We start from the raw sequence: 20,206 nt of genomic DNA, 5'->3' as shown, positions 1-20,206 counted from the left end.
TCAAAGGCCTACTGCAGTTTCATGGTTCTTAAATGATGTCCTCAAACTAGCTTCAGATACTGACAACTCGTCTTGTACATTCATAATGCTTCTTAGGAAGACATTATTCTTATAGCCTAGCTTCAGGAGCTAGAATTTCAGAACTGTCGGCTCTATCCAGAGATGCGGGTCATGGTGAATTCCTCCCCTCAGGAGAAGTTCTGCTTGCTCCGGATCGTAGCTTTTTAGCTAAAAATGAGGATCCTCTGGCAAGGTGGGCTCCTTGGAAAGTCATCCCACTTCCCCAAGATCCTTCTCTCTGCCCAGTATCAACTTTAAGAGCCTTTCTATCTCGTACATCCTCAAGATCCTCAGGTCCTCTCTTCATGAGAGAAAAGGTGGTACTTGTCAGTAAAAGAGGTATTAGACAACAAATCCGTTTACTTTATTAAACAAGGCCAACTCCTGAATTCATTCCCAAAAGCACATGACATCAGGGAGTAGCCACCTCAATTAATTACTTTCAACATATGAACTTTGAGGATCTTAAAAAGTATACTGGATGGAAATCCCCGACAGTCTTTAAACGTCATTATCTAAAGTCCTTGGAATCTTAAAATTTCAAAATTTTCAGCAGTAGCAGCGGGAAACATTGTTTCTCCCGATACTGTATAGTAGTCGTAGTATAGATCCAGGTCTCCTTCTACCTACCTCAGCCAACATGCCTCACCCTATCGCCATGCTACTCGGATATTCTAGCCTTAGCCGCTGAATCATACTAGTGGATTGTCCCTTATTTTTTTTGCTAGGGACATCCACACTTGTTACTAGGATATTGTACTTCAGTGTACACCCTACCCTTATTTTTATGCTAGGGTAGGACACAATGTGTTTGTATATTATGTAAATAATTTTCTAAGTAAATCTAATTTGTAAAAATTACACTGCATTATTATATTTACTGTGTTTACTGTAATTTTAAGTACTTTACATTACTAACTTTCTTTTATGTTACTGTTTAAAATAAGTTAGACTTAAGTACTTAGTTTATATGCTGTAATTGATTTACTTATATTATATCCCTCATTTTACAACTGCTTTTCATTTGTCCCTTTTTTTCCCATCTTGTCTGTTTCTCTGGTACTCTTTCATAGGCCGACACGAGCTGAGCCCAGAAAAGGGATTTTGACGAAGGAAATCTATTTCTGGGTGATTGGCTCGTGTCGCGCTATGAAACCCACCCTGTATTGTTTGCCCACCCCCCCTGCAGGACAAGTATGTTTTTTTAGATTAAGGATGACCAGCTATGGGGGCGCTGCTGTCCGTGGCGTCCTCTAGTAGTAGTAGTAGCGGCTGCATCGCCCGTTGGTATCAGCTCTCTCTTGTGGGGATTCTGATTGGAAGGTCTAATTGGTGAATGTCTCGTGGTAGTGTTCCCACTCGCCCCTATTACCATACCGACACTTCTTTTTAAGAGTGAGCGAGTCAGTTTTACTGACATTTTCTTAATTTTGTTTTTCTCTGGTAATTTTAGATTAATTTTACCTAGAAAGAATGATATTAAGGATCCTTTCATAGGGCGACACGAGCCAATCACCCAGAAATAGATTTTTCCTTCGTCAAAATCCCTTTTGTGGGCCTTGAAGGCTCGAGGAGTCTCCGAATGATAGACAAGTAGGGGCTTCACCTTGCAATCCCCACTGGCATTCGAACAAAGTGTGAGGGTAAGCCTGTCTTTCATAGGCTTGAGCCCGGGTAGCTTCTTCTCTTCCTCCGTGATGTACGTCCAACGAGGCATTTTTTTTCCAAAAAAGGCCAGTCTCATCACAGTTGAAGACTTGCTGAGAACTGTAGCCTTCGTTGAGAGTCATCTTGTCGAACGTCTTAATAAAGGCTTCGGCCGGTTTCGTGTCCGAGCTGGCCGCCTCCCCATGCCGCACCACCGAATGGATGCCAGTCTGTTTACGGAATTTTTCGAGCCACCCATGAGAAGCCTTGAACTCTGGGGTTGGCGTTGATGTCCCTTCTCCTCCGTCGTCTTCGGCCTTGGCAATCAAATCGCTGAAAATAGCACTGGCCTTGTGGCAGATTGCCGTCTCCGTTATCCAGACAAGCAGAAGCCTTTCCATTTCATCATGCACGTGGCTCCTCTTGCTGGACAAAATAGTCACGCCCTTGGAAGGTGTAGCTGCTTTGTTGACATCCTTCTGCTTAAGGATGGTGCCTCTTGTCGACGGTTTTCGCCCGTATTCTTTGGCGATCACACTCAATCGCATACCAGCTTCATACTTTTTAGTTATCTCCATCTTCGTCTCCAAAGAAAGCATCCTCCTCTTTCCGTGAATTTCAACTTTCTTGGGACCCATGACTACGTATATACTGTACGTAATTATGTTATGTAGTACGTATACATATGTAGTAAAGTTCTCACACAACACAATAAAGTATACTACAACGAAATCACTAACGAATTTATGTTAATAAACGAAATCGCATAGAACGAACGAATATCGCGTGCGTACGATACTGATGATGCCGTGAAGTGGCCGAAAGAGCACGCCACTACGTAGATGCATCATGGGAGAGATGCTGACCAATAGGAGAGAAGGATCTCATGGCGGTCACTAGCAAAAGGGACCAATGGGAGAGTGGGAGGATGGTGGCGAGTCTACTCAGTTGGTGGTGCGCGAGTTTTAAAATTGTTATCGGTGGTCCAGGCGAATCTCGGACTTTGCAGCAACAATCTTTTGTATCTTGAACAATTTTTGTATGTAGATCTGCAAAAATCTTCGTATTTGCTTTCGTATCTCAAGTTTTTTGTAAGTTGAGCCCTTCGTATCTCGAGGTACCACTGTACTACCCAGTTTACCTACATCAAAATCTTTAAGAAGAAGAAGTGGTTATGCGCATATGCACCGTCATATTGTTTATATACGACTAAAATCCAACCAAGCCACCATAGAATGTAGAACAATGATTTTATTGGGTGTGAAAACCTAGAAATCAGCTTTTTTCACCAGTATTTGTCAACAATTTCTACAATTTATGATTGCTAGGCTAGTTCAAGAATTTTGTTCTTTGCTTATTGATTTCATTACAGAGGTTCATGAAAATATAAGTTTAAAGCTAAGTATATAATTTTGAGTTCCAGTTAAAGATTTTTTATTTAGACTGTGGAGCAATGATTTTATTGAGTGTGAAAAGCCATAAGCTGGCTTTTTTCACTAACACATGTCCTCGCTATGATTTAGGATTGTAAGCTCCAAGAATTTCGTTCTTTATTCATTGATTTATTTAGGATCGTTAACTCCGAGAATTTTGTTCTTCATTCATTGATTTCATTTCCAAGGTTGAAAACTAACTGCATAATTTTAGTTATAGTTTAAAATTTTTCAGTTTAGACTGTGGATCAATGATTATATGGTGCATAAGCCGCAAATTGGCTTTTTCGCCAGCACACATCAGTGCTTCATATATTTTATTATGATTGTTAGCTATTTGTAGAAGCAAATATTTTGAAGAATTTACCATTCTATTTAGTAATCCTTTCAGATAAGGACATGTCCTGTTAGACTATGGGCCTAAACAGTAGCCTAAGTATACACCAAAGACCTTAGGATTAGATAAAAGACTGCAGACATTTTGCCTTTTATATAAAAGGCACCTATCTGGGGTTACTTCTCTTCAATTTTTACCGGCACTATCTGAGGTTACTTCCCCTCTTCATTTTTTACTGGCACTAGGACCAGCTTGAGTCACTGGACCCGTCACACATTTGTTTCTGCCGTTTCTTGAAAATTTGCCTAAAGTTAAACACGGCATTGTCATTAAACATGTTGGCGACAAGGATTACAACATCTTTGTTGGGATGATAATTCTCCACAAAATTTTTTGAATCATTCCACTTTGCAAACATGTCCTTAATCCCTGGTATGGTAACATTATTATGCCCATTCGTTTGCTGAACTCAAACCAGCGTCTGCTGGCCTTAAAATTTACTAACAGCAGTGTATGTTGTCGGCATTTTCTCACTGAGATACACAAGCAACTTCCTCCAACACTGCTGTGAGTTCTTTCTTGAATTCTGTAGTGTTTCTTGGAACTTTCTTTGACCCCATGATGGCGTATTTAACAGTTGCACTGCAAACAAAAAGCACAAAAACAACGAACACAAAAGCTTAATGGGTCACAAAAGGAGATGGGATGCTTTGTTTGGGTGCTCAATACGGAGCCCAGTCACACGCTGGGCCCCGGATGGAGCGTTTCTGAGTGTGCAAAAACCGAGGAAATGTACAATAATCGGAGCCAAAATTCTGTACAAAAAGTTTACGAAAACCAAAATTTACGAAAAGAGAGGCATACGAAAACTGAAGTTTGACTGTATAGAATATTAGTCCAAATGGTATGAAAAGTCAAATGAAAATTTTACATAGCCAGTGCAAAAGGACTAACACAGCCATATATGGCTGTCAAAAACAACTTAAACCCTCAAAGGACTTAGTTAACATAGATTTCTAATATAATCTGTTACAAATATACAAACTGTATGAGGAACTACAGAGGTATCCATCACTAATAATTTATTACTGAGTAGCTTCTAATAACTTTTTTTATATCTATAAAAGGCTGTTCTGTATCAAATTGCTCTGTTAATTTTGTGCCAGTTGCAATGGGTATAGTCTTGTGAAAAAACAATGAAAATGTGCTTGGTTGAGATAAGTACCTAACTTGTAGTATGCTACTGGCAGCAAGTTTTAAGGATGAAAAAACTTTTTAAGCTGTCCCGGTGATTCCTAGGGTTCACTAGGACTAAGGAAAGGGGAAATTATATCTTCCTGGTCAGTAACATCAGTCAGCAGTACCTCCCAGGTGATTTATGTTTGGGCAAAAACCCAGTAACATCAGTCCCCATTACTTCTCAGGTTAACCTCACAGATGAAGTAGAGGAATTTTTACATGGAGACATTCTTACTACGGAGTATGACGAAGCCGTTGCCACTGAAATCACCCCACAGAACTCAGACGGATCAGGTACATAAATTTCAGGTAGCCATGGGAGACACCTTCTAAAAGGAATTCTTTTCCCCTTTGCTGCTATCGATGCTGGAGAGCATCTTTCCCCCAAAAGGGATACTATCCATCTGACTCCGACTGAAATTACTATATTTTCAGAGGGGCATTGTAACTTACCCAGGACTTCTGTCCCTTTAGTAACAGGCAGTTACAGTTCAGCTGTTGAAGCTCAATCAAAATATGCAAGCTTCCCCAAACAGGATACACAACTTGATCCAAAGTGTAAAAGTACTGCAACATGCAACCCAAAAGTGAGAGGGGATGCAAATGCTGCTTGAATAAGGTCTAATATTGGAAACCACTACCTGGTCAGTTCCGAATACAAAATTTTCAATTCAAAACATGACGGGTTCAAATACTCATCCCTTACGATACTAATAATCTTTGATTAGACACATCAGTGTTCATTTTCTTTCCCTACAGGAAATGTCTAATTAATGAGAGAAAAATTATGATCGAAGCTGTGCATGTGAAAGACCACTAATAGAAACTGTCTTCTTACCTTTGTTTATAACATTAAAAACTATAGAAGATACCCTTTACCAAGACCAAAGTTGCTCACCAAGGAGTCCCAATCTTCTGTTCCTTCATTTTCAAAATTATTAATCTTGTAAGGACAGATTCTCAGAATTTTGAAGTGATTAAAAGACCAGAGACAATGGCAGAATTAAAACCATTTGCTTCAATCATCCCAATTTCAGAAAATTCCACTGAGGAATGGGCAATGCTACAGCTCCCTTCTGAAGGGGAAAAGCCTCCTTAATTTATAGCTACACAGCAATTTAGGTCACCTGAGAGGAGAATCTCACGAGGCGACAGCCTCGACAGAATTCCATACTAGGATCATCCTCTTTAGTATTATAACCTTAACCACCTTACTGGAAGTTGCCATCAAAAGGCTTCTAAATTGTTCCAGAACAATTTTTCCTGTTGTGATCAAAAAGTCTTATGAGAACCATGTGGCAAACATTCTATGACTTTTTAGAGTGGCACATAAAAGTGCTAATGGAAACATTGGAGTGCTCCAACTAGTCACTTCCCAATGTAACTTCATTATTACATGACCTTTTCTGTTAAGGACCTGTTTGAGGAGTCTGTTGTGGTTAAAAACTGAACAAGTAAGCCCGTCAACAGAATTGCATGAGAGTACTCTTTTGGGAAAAAGGGGAATTTAGGAAATGAAAACACAAAACTTCCCCTTACCTAATCTAAAAAGGCTCAGTTATAAAGGTAAGCCTTCAGTCACCCTAAAAGTCTTTTTCCTCAAAGAACAGATAGGTGTTCAAAAGGGATGATGCCTCACAACAAAAGGACAACAGCAGCAAGAAAATCTTTTTCACAAGATCCAAAGACCCTCTTAGAGGGAAAAGAAAAGCAACAAATGGAAGGCCTATCAAGGGCAGAGGTAGAGGAAGAGACGGGTACTAATAGGAATGGTATGGTTGGGGGTGGACTTCAGTGACACAATAGGCAATTTAGGTGTTCTCTTTGGGGACACAGCATTAATTTTAAAAGGGCTGGGGTGGAAACAGTCCTACCCCTTCCCCTCCTGTAAAGGGGTTCTTCTAAAAACCAGACCCCTCTCTGGAAGGTTATGTGTAGAAAGACCCTGTTAACGGGAGCCATGAAAAAAAACTGTATATTCGCCACCAAGCATGTCTCAAGTGTCCCCAACAAGGATTCCTTCAAACAAAGAGTGATCCTAGACCTATCAATATTGAACAGCACACTGTTTGCCAAAATTTCTGGGTAACTACCGTTGTATTAGTACATTCAATTGTTCTAAAAGGGACTTGGACATCTATAGATCTGGATATGGAAAGATAAGTGAAGGTTCAAAGTCCTACCCTGTGGGCTATACATTGCCCTAAGAAATTTGACACAATTAGTAATGGTAGTTCTTCGAGAAATCAGGAATACAATTAATAGCCTACCTAGACAACTGGTCAATTTAGGGGCCTACAAGAAAAGTGTGCTTGAAACACCTGAGAGTAGCTTGGACTGTATTGGGATATTTTTCATGGTACGTTGTCTCTCCCCATCATACTCAGAACACAATAAGGCAAGTCTTCAAAATGTGCCTTGCATAGCCCAGTTTCCAAATGGCAATTAGAGCGTATAATGGGTTTGTTGTATTTTGCATCAATAAAAAATCCAATACTCAGATTACAACAAATGAAATGTAAACAAATTGTAGATATTGCATGCACCAAACAAAATGCGAGACAGACCTCATCTAAAGATTAAAAAGTTGGGGAGATACTTCGGCCTTGATCCTGGAAGGAATCTCTGGTGATACAGGTCACCCTGACTCCTCAGTCTATATGACTGACAATACACAGATGCCTCATTGACAGGTTGGGAGGATTGTCAGGTGGCAGGGAGGTGGTCAGCTACTCAGGAATTGTCATATCAATTTCCTGGAGCTGATGGCTGTATTTTTGTATTTAAAAAAAGAAAAAATAACATACACACACACACATTCAGTTGGTTCTAGACAACATGAATGCAATGTCCGACATCAAGAGGTCAGAATGATTCTCACCTCCTCTCAGTATAATACTGCTAGCCATCCTTCAAGTTGTAAGCAAGGAAGTGGCACTTGTCTGCAATTCACCTTACGGGATCTCTCGTTGTAATAGTAAACTCCCTATTAAGAAAAACAACAGTCTCAGTGGATGTTAGACAACCACTCTTTTCAGAAAATAGCCAACATGTTTCCACAACTGAAAGTGGACCTGTTTGCCACACATGAAAATCACAAACTGCCAGTCAAGCAACAGCAAGAGATGTCTTCCTACAAGACTGGAACAAATAGAGGCTGATAATTTTTTTTCCCCTCCACTGTTCCAGCTTTTGAAGGTGTTGAACAAACTACTAACCTTCAAAAGGACAGCTTACTTAATAGCCCAAATTAGTCGAACAGGCATTGGTTCCTATTATTTCAACAACAGGCGAAGAGCAAATTCCAACATTTTAGTCAGTAGGAGATAAAGTCATTTACAGATCCTCCTTTCTGAGCAGAGACCTTTACGGGTGGGGTTTTTAAATATTATCCACTAGGAAAATTACTTGCCCGACATTGCTTGATATACCTAGTGCAAAAACTACAGACTTCATATATCTGGAAATATGTACCAGTATGTATGAAAAATATGGTTAGATTATATCCATATGGAGAGCCCAGTCAGAAATTCTAGAGAAATAATTTTAAGTTTTCTTATCCCTTTTGAAGTCAACAGCCTTGCAGTTACAACAATCATATCATACAAGACAACATTAATGGAACCATTGACTTATGAATAAGGGACTGACTCTAGTATGTATAGAAGTTGTCACTTCCCTTTTGCGGTCCTTTACATTACAAAGACCCGCTCTATCTATTAATTGGTTACTGAACAAGGTGCTTTGACTTCAATCAGCCCTTCAATTCAGCAGACCTGATACCACCACAACTCATAAGCTACAATAGACAATGTATTTGATTGTATTAGCAAACTAGGCCCTCTTAGACAAGGACAATACATCACGCAAATGGCTGACCATCAATTATTATTGTCCTGTAGCCAAGAATAAGATTCCTTTAAGAAGACAATCTCCTATTCTAAGTAAACTAGATTTAGCAGACAAAACATTATGCCCAGTTTAAGCACTTCAGGTTTACCTAGTGGTCACAGAAGACCTCCCAAAATGTCCGTTTGTTCCTATACTCTAGCAACGCTATTGCCATGAGCTTGAACAAACTCAACCACACTGTGTATCAGTAGGAGGCATGGGTAGTCTTGACCAACAGGCACTACAGTGGCAAACCATGGGTCTTCCTAACAGGCGGGTATGCTAGCTATCGCTGCGGAAGGTTTGACAAAATGTATTGCAACTATACTCAGCATGCTTAGGGAAGTCACGGCAGAACTTAACCCTAAAAAACACAAGTTCGCACTTGGTTTCTTGTTCTTTGCCACCAAACCTAAAGGTATCTGGAATAAAAAATGGGGCCTTGAAACTTGTGGTTTGCCCCTTGACCAAAGATGGTTTTGGGATGTTGGGATTAAAATTCAAGAGCTTTTTGTCACCTGTCAATTTCTTTATAAAGCTCCTTGAGGACATCGACTACCCTACCAAAAAACAGGTTTTGATGTAAGAAAACCTATTTTTGATAGTCGCTGTTGAGTCCTTAAAACCCTCCCAACTCCCTCAAGAAAAGACAAGATTTGGGTAAGGGATAATCCTGCATTGACCAACAGAAAGGAATAGCGTCATGGTCCATGTCTGGTCATATGTAAACATATGGTGGTGCATACACACATAGCTACTTCTTCTTGTGGTTTTTGATGTGTATAAACTGGGTTTTAGCATTCGCTGAGGATAACAGAAAGTGTCCTTTTATCCTGAGGCCATTTATACTCTATTACATGTTATAATATTTACCATTATGACAAAATACCCTGCCACAAGACCAGCTAAAAGATAATTCTTTGACATTAGTCTGGTCACCATGGAGCTCTGGTTAGACCATGGAAGGGTAACTCCTAGAAGACCCAACAGTGACTACCAAAAATAGGGTTTTCCTGTGTTAAAACCTGTTTTTCAACTGTTCACCTGAAAAATTAAAACATTCAAAATGTACCATATAAAAAACACAAAATATTTCCAATCTTACTAGAGCAAAAAGGCAAAATGAGGACGGGCTATATACCTGACAAGCTAAGATACTGTAACTATTATCAAAACCTGTCATAGCAGTGCAAGGAGGATTAGGGGTAACAAACCACAATGACACATTCAAAATAACTAGGCGGACAGTTCACTTTGCATGGAAAATTAATTTTAAAATCTGAAAGATGGTCATAAGATACGTTATAAACACTTGGGGAATTTTGAAATCATTAAGAGCCATACGATACCCTCCACTACAGGAATTAAACAATATATATTTTTTAGCATCACCTGTAAATCATGAAATAAAATGTTATTTATACAGTGTTGGCACAAACATATCTCTGGAAAACAAAGCAAGGTCAGTTTGGCTATGTGTACTTAATTAGCTTTCCTGGATAATCCTATCGTCTGAATTTCTTGAATTTGAGATAAATCTCTTAGACCATTTGTTATTCTCTCTCGCTCATACTTGTATATAGTCTAAAAATTATTCTTCATTCTTTACAAAATTTTGTGTTCCACATGAGGTAATGTTGCTCCTAAAATCCCCAAGACATTTATTTTAAAAATAGGACAAATATTAAAACACTAGAGATAGAAATAAGATGCCTCCTTTGTTGATTAATTGAATCATGTCATTCAATAACTTAAAGATGAACATAAATTTTTCACCTCTACAGTAAATTATAGGAATCAGCCATGTACTGGTCAATCCTATTTCAGGAAGATTAACTTCTTTATACATAATGAGTTACAATTAGGCTACGGTTTTATTTTCACTCCATCATTTTTCATAACTGATTAATAAAGGCATAAAAATTAATCCACACATGAATGAAAAAAATAGAAGTTCAGCATGATAAACTATGAGAGAGAGAGAGAGAGAGAGAGAGAGAGAGAGAGAGAGAGAGAGAGAGAGAGAGAGAGAGAGAGAGAGATGTTCTGGACAAAGAGCTAAGGTTTTAGAGAGTGATTAGTGTGAATCCTAAAGAGTGACATTGATGACTACTTTAGTGACTCAAGTTAAATTATTCCAAACTGATGACACAATGGTTACCATTTTTAATTGTTATTACTAAAAAATAAAACACCCATGGTGTCCACTTTTTGATCAATTTGGAACATAATAATTTACTTTCCCAAAGCAGGACATGAAGCATATGTAGGCTATATGTAAGAAATATTGAGTGTAAGTTTACTGTATGAACACTGCCTTTCCCAAGCATTAAAATGTAACAAAAAGTCAATGTGTATTCAAGTTCTGTATTTAGATGTGCAACAATGTTTTAATGAAATACGTACCTATCCATGCATAATGCTAAGCAAAGAATAAACATACAATATGCTATACTATTCAATGGTGTAATAATATGCTGTGCCTATAAAACTGTACGATTTGAATAAAAATCCCACCGACAATAACTCATCATACAAGTTTGTTATATTTATATAAAATATCAATGGTATGTTGGATAGTACACTAAAGTAACCTCACATGAACAGCACATGAGAAAAACACATGCTAAGCAATTTTTTATTCTACATTGAACCACTTGAAAAAAAAACTGGATGAGAGCATTGTGAATCTTCACATGAATTATGAGCAATACCTGTTAACCAGGAAGTGAATGACTGCAACTGTGTGATTGTATTTGTCTTAAATGTTGTGACTGTGTTAACATGTCTCTTAAAGAGGGTGAACGGAAATATTAATGACATTGCCTGGATAAATATGGATTATACTAGTACAATAAATACAGTATTTACTCATTTTTCATTTTTCTAATCTCCTTTTCCAGCAATTTAATATACGATGGAGTAGACACGTTACAACTGCTCTGGCTCTAACCATATTTTTCACACAAGAGCAGTTTGGCATACAAATTTGTCCCTTTATGATTGGTCATGATGAAATGCAAACCAACTGTGTACACACATTTCAAATTTTCTCATTTCATTAACGCCATCCTTCTATAACTGCAAACCTCACACATATACCTGTTGAGTACTCTTATTCCTTAACTGTTCTGTCTCAGCTGTGATGAGAGCATTCTATATAAAATTTCAGCTACCACTTTAACCAGTATTGCAAGATATCCTAGGGCTCTTATATTACCATCATAGGATTCTTCAAAGCCATGTACTAGTCATGCAGAGCCAGCAACATGTTTGTCTCGGCGCCGTCTGTAGTGCCTACTTCAAAACCTATTTATAAACTTCATCAACACAAAGGATGGGTTTTAAGGAAGCAGAAGAACACTCCTCAGAAAATGAAGTCTGGATGACAAATGGATCAGATAACTGTTCATTTATTTGTACTTACATTCTGAAAGAGCTTGCACAGCAACTGAAGTCATCATCCTCATGAACATCTGAGAAGCCATGGAAAGGATGAAAACTGAACCAAAACCAATGTACTCTCTCCAAATATGAGGGGAGAGAATATGAATTGGTTTTCCTCCAAATGTTCCCTCATTGCCATTCCTAAACTTGCTCAAAACCTAGACATGTAAAACTACTCTCCTGCAACATAATCTAACTCGAAGTCGAAGCACAGTAGAAGGGTCTACTGGTTTTTATAACAATGCCTTGCTTTGCTTGGCACTTTTGCATACTGGGGCATATACTGCCTTGAATGAGTTTTATATGTGAGACAGGTGCCCTGTAATGGACATTACCTCACCAATCACTGCCACCCACTGCTTTACTAGTTTTTGCGACTTAACAATATTTTTTCCACTCTGACCTAACTGTTTAGACATATACAACTATAAAACATCACACTACTATAATTTATATGAATACAGACACTGAATAGACAATATGAAACTATCTTGATCACATACAAAAAACCTTGAGGCCCTGAACAGTATGAAAAAAAAAATTAGGAAGACTGCTCTGTAAAAACCTTACCAGTTGCCATAATGGGAAACCCAAAATTATAGGAATGTTAATAGTACAGCACATACAAGAAAATAAAAATGACTCTTACACTGCATATCATTACTACCATGTGAGCTGGTAACTAAATTGTGTGCTCTTAATAAAATTAAATGAAGTACATAATAGTATTAAACATGCTGAATCTGAGTGCACATACAGTAAAATTACATATCATGTACTAATGCCCTTATCACTCAATTGCAAGTGATAATAAATATATAGCTGAGGTCACAGGAATTAAATAAAAGAAAATAACAAGTTCTTTCAACACAATTTCAAGGTGAAGTTGTACAATGTACATGGAAAATATGTTAAAAGAACACAAAAATGCTCATTACATTCTTCTTTTATTTCATTCCTGTGGCCTCAATTATATAATGTACTAAATTACTTTAGTATTTCCAATTTTTCACTATGGGAAAATGGAATATTTCTAGCTACTTTTAATGACTTTCAAGTTTTGATAAAAGGGTCATATGGTAAATACACCTAGAAAATTACTCATGTGCACTGACCTCTTGACAAAAATGGAATATATAAGGCATAGAGAAAGAGAAAGTTGACTATTATGTGTGGTGCAGCAAAGATATACAAACTCTATGCAATGCTACTGAAATACATGCCTTTTAACCCTTAATGGACAGGCATCATCTAGAACAGGTTTTGAGTGATGGATGGACTAACTAATGAGTATTAATATTATGTGCCATACGATTTGGATGAATTTACTGGGAAAGATGATATCATATCACTTCAATGATCCATAAATGACTAATGGCAACTGTAGTAGCTCAGCACAGGACAGGAGGTGATCAGTATGCCTTGAGACTTGATGGGGAGTGTATTGCCCCTCTCTGTCCCATGACATCTTTTTATTTATTTGCTCATAAATATACCCAGGGATTGCTTTTGGTTTTAGTTCTTATCTTCTATGATAGTATGTCAGTTATAATTGTAAATTTACAGAGAAACATTAAAAAAAAATATGTACATATACTACCTCACAAAAAGTTACTGCCATCTCCCCATCTCGGTATATCTCATAAGAATTTTACAATATGTACTATGTGTACTCAGAATTTGTTACAGATTTTAGTTCTTATCTGTTATGATACTGTGTGAGCTGTAATTATAATTTTACAAAATCAAATTAATTACCATATATACTCGCATATCATGCAACTTTTGAAGATCTAATTCCTAATTTTGGAGCTAATTGTAAGGGGGTCGCATCATACATGATATAAAATTAGCATTATGTAATATTCACATACCAGTATCGTTTGATAAAATACAAACATTGAATATGCATCTTTTCCATGGGTCTTTCAAAAAATTATGCTTTACTTCACTGCATCTACTAATATTGTATGTTTTTTCATATTACTATTGTTGTATTATAAAATAAAAAATACCAATTACTATTGTTGTATTATAAAATACAAAAATAGCAATTACTATTGTTGTATTATAAAATAAAAAATAACAATTACTATTGTTGTATTATAAAATACAAAAATAGCAATCAATTTTTTGCTTTGGAAATCAGCTGAGGACGATTGAGAGGTAAATTTATTTTGCTGTACGGAAGTCAAATCAGAGCGATCTTCTTCCTTCTAGTTAGTGTAAATGAATCTTTAGATACTCTATTGATATGGAACAAGGTTATTTTACGTTTTATAAAGTGTTTTCATGTTAAAATATCACTTGAATTCATATCGTTGTGAACGATATTTAGTTATTTTTTTGTTAGTAGATGGCGCTGAGGGCATGTTTATGGCGTAAAAAAATTAAGAGATTGCGTTCAATATTTTCACTTGATTTCATCAGAATACTACGAGCTTTACATATTTATCTTTCATTGGAGTGAACACAGTAAAATGTGTTCTTTCATGCCAAATAGTTATGATTAAAACTTAAAACAAGTTTCTCTCAAATTTTGTTTAAGACGGTCATATACCAAAGTTTCCATGTTGCAGATCCACGATAATAGTCATTAGTAGATGAACATTCTTTCCTCAGCTTAAGCTACAACTAGCAGCTTAAATTTAGCTGTACATCCCCTTGCCGATCTTTTTTCCATACAGAATAAGGATATAGTAGTGTAAAAATATATCAGTCCTATTCTTTTTAACATCATTTGTAACATAACTACAGTAATTTTTTGCTATCATACAATGGTTGAAATGCAAGCAAGCCGCTGAAGTTATCAGATTCAGTTCAGCGCAAATCGGCTGTTTCTGGCTGTATGCATTTACACAAGTATTTTTTTAACTTAACAAGAAGATGGGATAGAAAGAGATGGAGGAAAAGGGGTTAGCCTAACTAGAAAATGGGATAGATAAACAGGAGGAAAAGAGTTTAGCCTATTGTAATTTGGTCTCAAAAATTGAACTTGCATGTTACTTGAGATACATGATCAAATCATTGTTTTAGGGTGAAAATTTGGGGGTCGCATGATATGCAAGATCGTGTGTCACATGAGTATATATGGTATTAGAAAATGCATGTATAACTTGGTAAAATTTACAAGTGTCTTGGAAAAAGAGGCCCTGCATAGGTTTATAAATATTCACTTTCAACTTCTCATGGAAGGTACAGAAAAAAAAATGCTTACACTATGTGCATTTGCATATCTCCCTCTTTCCATAAGTTTTTTTTTTTTTTTTTAATGGTCAACCTTAAAGTCTGCCCAGTCTGGGGGTGTCCTTAATATATATTTAGCCCATCCCTTAAGGGTTAAGGAGGTTATCTTAAACTGATATATTTAAAGATATTTAAAGCATAAGCAATAAAAAAACTTGGATGACAAAATACAAGAAATTTAAACTTCTAAACTGGCATTGACCTTCATTCCTCCCAAATGCAAGACATACCCTCTAGAAACGGTAATATTTTTACATAAATTTTCTTAATGAAGGAAAGTTATTTTCCAACCAATTTGTTTCATAGTCACAACCCATTGTTTCACTGAAGCTTTTTTTCTGATCAACTGATGTTAAGACCACATAAAGTCTAAAATACCAAAGGTAGGACAAACAAAGCTGAATCCTCTGAAGCATCAGCACAGTCAGTAAAACCATACCTAAATTTGAACTGGAAGAGTCAAATTTTAGAAACAAAACAGTCGCACCTAATGGATGTGCAAATTTCTCTGCAACCATTTTAAGTTTGGTTCTATAAAGATGACCTGACTGACCTAAAACTTGTGCTAGCAGAGGCACCATCAATGCAAAACCAAACCGCACACAAAAAACCAATGCAGACCTTTGAGAACTTTAGGCTGCCAATCCCTTGGATCCATTTTTCTTCTTTGAATTCCTTGTCGGGCAAGAGGCCGACATCCATGGTCACCACAGTAACCCTTCCTTAAATTTCTCTGTCCGTGCCCAGGTCTGCTTCATCCCAAAAGTCACCTTGTCCATCAGCCTTTCACCCTAACCAAAGAGGTCAGTTACCAACTATATCTCCAGGCATAGGAAATAACATTTCTTCTCCACCACTGAACAGTTTTCCATGCTCCAGAAGTACATGAGCACCTGGGCAGACAAAGGTGAAGGGATTACTTAGTCATTAAAAGTCCCTTGAATCCTATGCTGAAACCATGAGAAGAAGTTCCAGGTGCTTTATGTAGAAGTGAGGTTAATGCTAAAGGAACAGGCAATCGAGGAAATGAGTCCATAGTCACAAGGGTTCTTCAGTTGCTTTTTTATAGTACTGATGACTTCACAAGACTGGAGGCTAATTACAGACCTCAGTCTAATCAATAATCTCTTTAATTGACTTCATTTTTCTGGAAGAAAGCAATAGATTTCATTAAGGTGGTACATGAAAAATGGAGACTTTTTGTCATTGTTAGTTCTACTGGATGCTTATTTTTATGTTCCCATTCACTCATCCTTTATGAAGTTTCTTTGCTTTATATGGAAAAGGAATGTTTACCAGATCTGAGTCCTGATGACATTATTGCAAGTTTCTTCTAGGAGTTAGATTCATGGAATCCACCTTCTGTTACCTCAACAACTGGTTGAACGTCGTGTCCTCAGGGCAGAAATTCACCTCTAGTCTTTTCAGTCTCTGTCAGTCCTTGGGACTACAAGTCAAATGGAAAAATTCCAAACTTCCCTCCACAGAAGCAACAAAATTAGTATGGCGATTGACACTAATAAAAAAAAATAATTCATCCAAAACCTGACAGGTAGTGACTGGTCACTTGATGTCTCTGGAAAAACTGATATCCCACAGCTGATTCAGGATTTGGCCTCCAACTTTAACTGACCAATCCATGTTAACGAATCCTGTAAGTTCCTCCACACCTTGGGGATGTTTTCAAATGCATTGGCTCAAGGTTTGGGGTTCCCATTTCTTGATCATCAAGAATGGAGTTTTTGGTCTCTGGAAGAACACTATATTTTTATCAATGTCTTAGAGCAAAAGGTTAGTTTTTGGCTTCCAAGCATTCCTGATACCACTTGAATGACACTTAACAAGCTGTCAGTTTCAGGGAAAAATACAATACAGATGTAGGACAATCTGTCCTTTTCCCATTTCAGTCTTCTTTCCCAGGCTGAAGTTACAAACATCTATTATTACCAAAATAACCGCTGTCAATTCGCTCTGTTCAATAACAGTAGTAGTTCACTGACCTTCTCAATCTGGTCATAAACAAGCCCAGAGTTCTTCCCTTTTGGAAGAAACTGCTATATCTATTATTAAGCCTCACATGCTTAGATGCAAGGGGTTAACAGTATCATAGCTTTCACTTCTTATGCTTCTGACAATCTTGCAATGTATGTCTTTCAGACGCTCATGTCTTTCGGCCTCAATCTCTTGACATCTGATCACTTTCATCTCAATCTTTGATTCATCAAAGGTGTGGTGCCTTTCTTGTCCTTCCTAAATTTCTTTTCAGACAATCACTGTATTATGCAATGGATTTTTTATAATACAAAATACGTACACTTTTCCATATGGTGGTTTATTTCTTGTCACACAAAAGAAGTAAGATTTGTCATAAGCATGTACAGTAGATGCCTCTCAACTCTAAAGGTACTAGTGTCGTGATAATGAGTTTCATGTTTACGGAAAAATATCTTCTTCTTTCCCACTGTTATCCCCATATTAAGGGGTCGGTTGCCTGATGCGCCTTCTCCACTGCCTTCTATCAAAGGCATCATCCTCCATCAAACCTATTCTCGCCTTATCTTCCTTCACTTTATCTCGCCATCTAATTCTCTGTCTCCCTCTTGATCTTTTTCCTCTAACAGGTTCCCCCCAAGCCCTCTTCACTCCCTCCTTATCATCTCAATCATGACTCTCTTATCACCTCTGTAATCGTTACTAAGCCTGCCCTTCATCTTATTTCATCATTTTCCAATCTCTCAAGCAGCAATATAGCAACATATAATTAACAGATTAGGTGAAAAGACTCGGCTTTACAAATTGGGAAAGACTCACAAAAAGAAATCTCTATATTACAATAAATAAACAAAAAGATCAAATAAAACAAAATATTCACAGTAAACTTAGTAGAGGTAAGGGCAGAGCATCAATATTTAGCTATGCACCACACAGAAATAAAAGTAAAAAATAAATCACAAGGAAAAAGTTCACAGAAAAGAGATAAGTACAAAAAAACGATGACCCAATGATAAAAACCCTCACAAATGGTAAATATGAAAGAAGGTTGTAGAGTAGGTTTTGATGCAGCAGGGCACACAGTGGATTGAGGAGTGATGCATAGCATCATCTGAGTGTCTGGACAAGTGAAGGAAGAAGGACCTCACTCTTGATCAGACCTAACTGGTGTCACTAGGATTCCATTCAAGAAAATACGGCAACATATGATTCATAGGATTGTGAACAAGCATGTTTTGTGTTATAAAACATGCTTGTTTGGCTTGAGATTACCATTATTTTGAGACTTTCTTATGGTATCATGAATCTATAAATGTTAGAGACTCTTAATGCCTTATATAATTTGGCTTAGGGTTACCAATATCCAAGATGTTGTTTAGTCTAGCATAGCACAACTTGGTTGGAGAAACTAACTTTGCAGGCTTTTACTGTTCCGTACAGTTCTATACGTAGTAATACACTCAACACAAGCAAAACAAACAAACATATAATTTGGGCAAATAATAATTATATTAAAAAAACCAGCAGAAGTGAGTTGCTGATAATTCTGCAATGAACACTACCAGCTTGATATTAAAAGGGATATCTCACCAAGCATTATATAATCGCAATCTCACTCTCTTAAAAGATAATTAGAACTAACTTATGTAATTATTGGACATTACAACAAAAATTAAAAAATAAGCTGTAGTGTGAACACTTACCTCATAACTGTGAAAAGGTGGTGTAACGTACTTACTCGTTAAAATTTAGAATAACAAGTTTTACGGATACTACTAACAGTTTTGGGATTTTATGATGCTATACATATCACCAATAATTCTCAAAGATTACACTCTTGATACAATACTGTTCTTGGCATTTACAGAGAAATTACGCTTATTTTTAAAATTTCATATTCATTAATGTAGATTTTAAACATTACAGTATTCTGATTTGTTGCATATAGCATCAAAACCATAGAAAATCATTACTGTGTTGTGTGCAAGAGTGGTTACAGAAGTAAAACATGAAATTATGATGAAGAACCTAAACATACACTTTCAAATGATACTGGTCTACTGCAGGTAACCCCTGCAAACACTCATGGGCTTTTCATTAACTTTTCTTAAGTTGCATAGAGGGAAGTCCAAAAAAGAAGCAGCCATGTAGAGATATTTAAATATAATGGTTTAAAACACTTTTCACTTCTACAAATCTACAAAATAGTTCTCTTCCACCAATCTATGAAATATTTGTGTGTTCAAGCATTTCCAAACACTATCCATGGAAGCCTTTGAAATATCAAGTGGATACCCATGAAATTACTCTCACATGTATTTGGAATAATTGGTGGCCTCAGCATCCCTTACTCTCAATTATGTTTTGCTGTGGGGTGGGGACTACTTTCACTAGCATTTTAAGCACCAAGATCATCTCTGGGGCAACATTTAATTACTCTTGCTGGGTGGTTACCAAACATGGACTGAGCACAATCCTTAGCACCAAAACCTTCCAGAGTACTGGGTTTGAAGTCCCTCACCAGAGTATAATGAGGCAAATTTCCTTCTTTTGACTACTGTATTTAATGTCAAGTGCTAACTAATGTTTTTACTGTCATCTCTGTGTGCTTATTTTATTAAGTATTTTCAACTTATTTGTTTCTACTTTCTCTTCCTTTTTTTTTTACTTATGGGCATCTTATTCTGTGGATATATATTTGGGATTTTTCCATAAAAATTAGTACAAAAACTAATAATAATAATAATGATAATAGTAAAAATATAATAATAATGATAATAGTAAAACAATACTATTGTGAATAATTGTCACAGCTGCATTAAAATTATTATTTTTGTATTTCTCTTATTATTTTTTGCTTCAAATAGAGGTCATATATATTAAGTTCCCACTTTATTGAGAAAAGTACATATAC

The 20,206-nt window shown here is 36.8% G+C and overlaps 1 protein-coding gene across 17 annotated transcripts in view; it reads right to left on the bottom strand.

Annotated features, from left to right (window-relative positions):
• LOC135220649 (tight junction protein ZO-1-like) overlaps positions 1-20,206 on the bottom strand; it is a 702,643-nt gene that overhangs the window by 10,941 nt on the left and 671,496 nt on the right. The gene's annotated exons all lie outside the window — the stretch shown is intronic.

The sequence above is a fragment of the Macrobrachium nipponense genome, chromosome 2 (assembly GCF_015104395.2).
Source record: "Macrobrachium nipponense isolate FS-2020 chromosome 2, ASM1510439v2, whole genome shotgun sequence".
NCBI lineage: Eukaryota > Metazoa > Arthropoda > Malacostraca > Decapoda > Palaemonidae > Macrobrachium > Macrobrachium nipponense.
This window is presented reverse-complemented; position numbering and strand designations above follow the sequence as displayed.